Genomic DNA, 5485 nt, shown 5'->3' on the forward strand with positions numbered 1-5485 from the left:
ATACAAATTTAGGTTCCAGTTCCATGTGACAGAAAGATCAGTAATAGCTACAGCATGAACAGTGGGTAGGGAAATTTTCTGTTTCATCCGAGGTTCCATTGTTGAACTTTTTATCAGTTCTATTAATGTCAACCCTGTTCTAAGGCAAAAAATGCGGAAAGTTTTCGCTGAAAAAAGAAAAGAGTATCCTTTACTTATTGTTTTCCCTATGTAATAATTAACAATTTCTTTTTCTAATAAAAATTCCTCTTTCTACTTTTACTTGCTAAACAGCAGATGCTAAAAAAAACCCAACTTTTATTAGCAGAAGCAGCAGCAATATGAAACTCACTTTAAACATGCGAAATCATTCATTCACTCATGATGGACCAAATACTATATCTAAATATTCCAAATCGGAGTCTTGACGCCATAGATGAACATACAAACATACACACGCATAATTAAAGCCATACTAAATTCCAATTCACAGAAGCTCAACAAATCTCAACCAAAAATTTAATTTCCAGGTCCTACTTTGAGATCATACCATTCTCTACTTAATTATCTGTTAAACAACCCAATTGCAAACAAAACATTCAGAGATAGCTTATTCTTTATTCTTTATTCTTTATTCTGTTTCTGAAATTAACCCAACGAACCAAATCAAAAAGAGTGTTAATTCATTTGCTAGGGTCTCAAAAAAAACGCTCTTTTCTACCTTCTCTCCAAATATCCCTTAACCCAGAAAAAAAAAAAAAAAAAGTCCGACATCGATTTTAGTACGCTAAGATTAAAAAGGGTGAATAGAAAAGAGTGAAATTGGGTTGTGGGGACTATAAAGAGAAAGATTGCACGTGGGAAGAGATGACTTACCCGGAAAACAAGAAAAGTCTCGAAATTGGAGAAGAGGGAGTTGAGTTGAGTAAAGAAGTGTTTATTTGTTGCAGAGCAGAAGAAAACGTTGTTGATGTTGTGTTGTGGGTTTGGGTGGTGGAAGGAAGCAATGCAATGGGAGTGAGTCCAATGTAACATCCTTATTTAATTGACCCAAAAAACAAGGCAAAAGGTAACAAAAGTCCACTCTCTCTCTCTCTCTGCTGTGTTATTAATTTTAAAGTGACACGCTGACATACACACACATAGAATATGCTTTTCTGAGCTTTCATTTCATTTGTCAAGTCTTCAATCGACGGTTCTTGTTCTCCCTCTCTCTCTCTCAAACCGCACCACAATACTCTCTGCTCTGGGCTACATTCACCAATTGGGCCTGTTTTATTAACTGCACCCCATTAGCATTTTGAAAAGGACTTTACAGAACATGTCTTATATTTTTTAACATTTCATAAAGAACTTTCTGAGCACATGAAATAAGAAAGGAAAAATAAGAATAGTTATGTCATGGTAAAGAATTAACATGGAGTACATTCAGAGAAAAAGTATATATAGTAACGAGTCTAAAACACTTTTAAGGCTTCTCAGGGTTTAGGGCCGTTCTAGCCCGCCCCGCGTTCTGGCACGTGAAATGCGTGGTGCATGGTTGGTCCGCCCCACAAGTTGAAATTGGATTTGTTTATGTGGCCCACCCAGCCCAACTGTATGGCTCGTAGTCCACGGGCTAGCCCCCGTAATTAAACAAACATAAAGCAATTCCTGCCAAGTAATTAAGTAATACTACAGATATGTTACAAGAGTTAATAACCGATGCTCATAACGAAATATAATTCCCTGCCAACATAAACAAAATGCAATCACATCATTCCAAATCAAAGCAACAAAATCCTTAAACCAAATTAAACCAAATCAAAGCTCATAATCTTTAAGTTCAACCAACAAATTCAAAACTCCTAATTAACAAAATACACAAGCTCATAATCCTTAAGTTCAACAAAAAAATTTAAAGTTTCTAATTAACAAAGTACACAACTAAATATGGAAATATTCTTCATCTTCCATGTTAATAAGATTGGATGCAACTTTGGATGAACCTTCATGTAGCACATTTTGGAAATCCATGCTTCCAACTATAACTGCAGGCTTCGACGGTGGAAGACACGTCGTGGGCTTCGATGGTGGAGGAGGCACTGTTGGCTTAGGCGATGGAGGAGCCGCTGTTGGCTTCAATGGGTGGAGGATGCATTGCTGCCTTCGATTGGTGGAGGAAGCACTGTTGGGTGTTTGGAGAGTGTCGCTGACTATTTCTATTTCAGGGAGGCTCTGGATCTTACATTGTGTGTTTCGCGAAGGGAAGAGAAAGAACATGATTTTTTTGTGAGCACTCAGACACCTGACTTGAGTATTACACCGCTACGTTGCATTCGATCGTGGAGGAGGTGCCACCACTGTTGCGATGACTGCAGGACGCACCGCACTGTTGTGACAAGTGGAGGGTGCACCGCGCTTCTATGAAGGGTGGAGGACGCACCGCGTTGTTTTTTAGATATTGATTAATTATTTTTTAGACTTAAACTTTGTTTTAAATATGTATATTGATGAGAAATAAACGAATAAATTTATTTTTAAAAGTGATAAAAAGGAAGATACATATGAAAACTAAAAGTGATGTTAATGATTCAATTGTTGAATTAGAGTAACCTTCATTTAAGATTCAAATAATTATATGTGAGAAGTTTCATTAATTACATGTAACGTATTATAAGAAAAACGTCCTTACAAGAATATTCTAATAATTGAAAGAGATAAAATTAGAAAAACTGATTTAAAATGATATTCATGTCACAAATACAACTTCAAAATTATCACTTCTTAAGAATAAAACATATAAAAAAAATTTAAATAATAAATTATTTATACTTTTGTTATATTAGTAACAATGATTAAGTATATAAAATTTTAAATATATTATTTTGATACCTCAAAAACTTTAAAGCTCCAACCTCAACTCTAAAGCATACCTTTGTCTCTTATAATTTAATGCACTTTATTATCATCATAATTGTAATTATTGTTATCATTATTATTTTCTTATTGTTAGTTATAAATAATCCTCGGATACACAGCTCGATAACTTGAAAAATTATTCTAAAAAAGCCCTTTAAACACACAACCAATGGCAAAAACTTCCATGTTGTTTCCTTGTTTGATGGTTCTATTTCTCATAATATTTACGACAGGTATGTTTCGCTTTGTTTCTCTTTTGTTGTGTCTCTTATATACAGTTATTTATACTTTTGTTCGTGTCAAAAATCACAAATTTTCTTGAATTTGGAGTTGTGCTTATTTTTATATGATGATTTTTGTGAAATAGATGAAACACCATGATTGTTTAACTAATGATTTGACAAAGAATGAACAAATTTTGCAGGGGTTGTGGGTGATTGTAACTACGAGTGCTATAATAAAGCTCGTTGTAGTCTTCTGAAGTGTCCTCTTCATTGCGAAAGGGAATGCATCAGAATGTGTTGCACTTGCGTGTGTCGTGGAAATGAAAAACCTCAAATAAATATGTGATAATTTCATGCCTTTGTTGTGGAATTTATTAGTAATAAAAGAAGTTGAAGTAATAACATGATCATTCTTGTTCATCAATTACATTCAATATACTTAAAAATTGCATAAAACTAAAACAAATATATTTCCGCTATAATAATCTTGTATTATCTATGTATTATCAATAATAATGGTAATTACTCATAGATCTAAGAGTCTATCGCGACAATTATAAATTATTTGGGTATTAATCTTGTAATATTTTTAAACAAAAATAAAGAACTAGAGAGGATAAATATAAAATATTAGGTTTAACAAAATATTTTCTTTTTCAGATATTTAATATTAATTTTAATAAAATAAAGCGATGCATTTATCCATTCCCATATACACATAGGTCCCATTTGATGGTAATAATAAATGTTAGTTAAAACATTTTTATGCATATATTATTTTTTGTTATGAGTGGAAACATATGTTTACGTATATGTGTGTTTATTTTTTTATCATTATAAAAGATATATAAAACTTTTATATTAAAAAAAGTTAATTGAGTTTTTTTTTAAATTAAAAGATAAAATAATAAAATAGTATGTTAACAGTATCTTCAAAATCGTTAGAAAAAGCTCATTTAAAAAATTAACATTTATTTACTAAAAAAATATTTGAAAATTAGTTCAACAATATCTTTTTGAAATATATTTTTCATATATTCTCAAAATCTCATTTTAAATTATATGTAATATATACTATATTGATAGAAATTAAATTAGGTAGATTTTTATTTATTAAATGCAATAAAGAATATAATTTTATTGAGATATATTTTTGTGACACTAAATGTAGTTATATAGTCACGTTTTTTTTTAAACAAAAAAGTTAGACACAAACACATTAATTTTGTTCTCATTTCTCTTCTGTTCTCTATCATTGTTGAAGAAGATAAAAAAGAGCAATTTACTCTTGTCTAACTTCATAATAAAATATTAGTTTAATCGTTAATATTTTTTATCTTATGATTTTTTTATATATTTATATTTTATAAATATGAAAAGAAAAGTTATGTATTATATGTTTTTTTATAATTATTTTTTTAATTGTAAGTTGATTATCATTTATTTTTATTTTAAGAATTGTTTGGATCGAGGGGAATGATACGAGGGAGAGAGAGTGAATAAATATAGGAGATAGAAAGATGATTGTAGTGTTATTTGTTTGAAGGAATAGATGAAGGATTTTGAAGAGAATATGTGTGAAAGTTAATAAATGATTTCGTGGATGTGATATATAAAAAAAATGTTTTAATAAATTAAAATATAAAATTATACTTTTATCTTTATAATTAAAATGAATAGAAAATAAAATCTATTTAGATAAAATAAAATTATAATAAATGTAACCAATTTAAAATAAAATGTGATTTATTGCAAATAATTTTAATTACATATTGAATTATAAAAAATAATAAAATATTATTAATATATGCAGAGAATTTGAACCGTTCAAGGTGCAGTTAAAATAATGCTATTGTATATGTATGCCTTACTATGTAACAAAATAAAATAAAATAAGGACAAATTCGTTATTTCAGTGGCTATTTACATTAAATTTGTGCAAATCTTCGTGTTATGTGAGGATCAATCTCTTCTCTCTCTTACAATCCCATCCGCCCAAATGATAGCAAATATCCAAATGGAGGTTACATTTTCAATTTTTTTAATTTTGATAAATTATATTTTAGTATTAATTTTTTGTTGTTTAAATAAGGATATTGACGAGGAATAACCGAATATATTTATTTGTTATAAGTGATAAAATAGAAGATACTTATGAAAATGAATTTTTGATATAGAAAAATTCTACTCATTCACATTGAAGCATAATACTACATTTTTAATTATTAAATTAAATAACAGGATTTAAAAAATTATATTTGGAAAGTTTCATGTTAATTATTTGTAACATATTTAAGGAAAAATGTCAAAAGAACATTGTAATGAGTGAAAGATATAAAATTAGAAAAATTTATTTAAAATGAAATTCATGTATACAACAT

At 29.1% G+C, this 5485-nt stretch overlaps 1 protein-coding gene and 1 long non-coding RNA gene across 3 annotated transcripts in view; one reads left to right on the plus strand and one right to left on the minus strand.

The window, feature by feature from the left end:
• ZAP1 (zinc-dependent activator protein-1) overlaps positions 1-1077 on the minus strand; it is a 3769-nt gene extending 2692 nt beyond the window's left edge. The window contains exon 1 of one of the 2 annotated variants that reach the window (XM_028084685.2): positions 856-1077. The gene's annotated coding sequence lies outside the window, so the exon portion shown is untranslated. The remainder of the gene's footprint in view (positions 1-855) is intronic. The other variant, XM_028084686.2, reaches the window with a different exon arrangement.
• Positions 1078-3016: 1939 nt separating this feature from the next.
• Positions 3017-3528, plus strand: LOC114193069 (uncharacterized). Its single transcript, XR_003606217.1, has 2 exons — positions 3017-3113; positions 3305-3528. It is a non-coding gene; the product is annotated as an uncharacterized LOC114193069 (long non-coding RNA).
• The last annotated feature ends 1957 nt before the right edge of the window (positions 3529-5485 follow it).

Source organism: Vigna unguiculata, chromosome 8 (genome assembly GCF_037176805.1).
Source record: "Vigna unguiculata cultivar grain cowpea cultivar isolate G323 ecotype 2 chromosome 8, ASM3717680v1, whole genome shotgun sequence".
Lineage (NCBI taxonomy): Eukaryota > Viridiplantae > Streptophyta > Magnoliopsida > Fabales > Fabaceae > Vigna > Vigna unguiculata.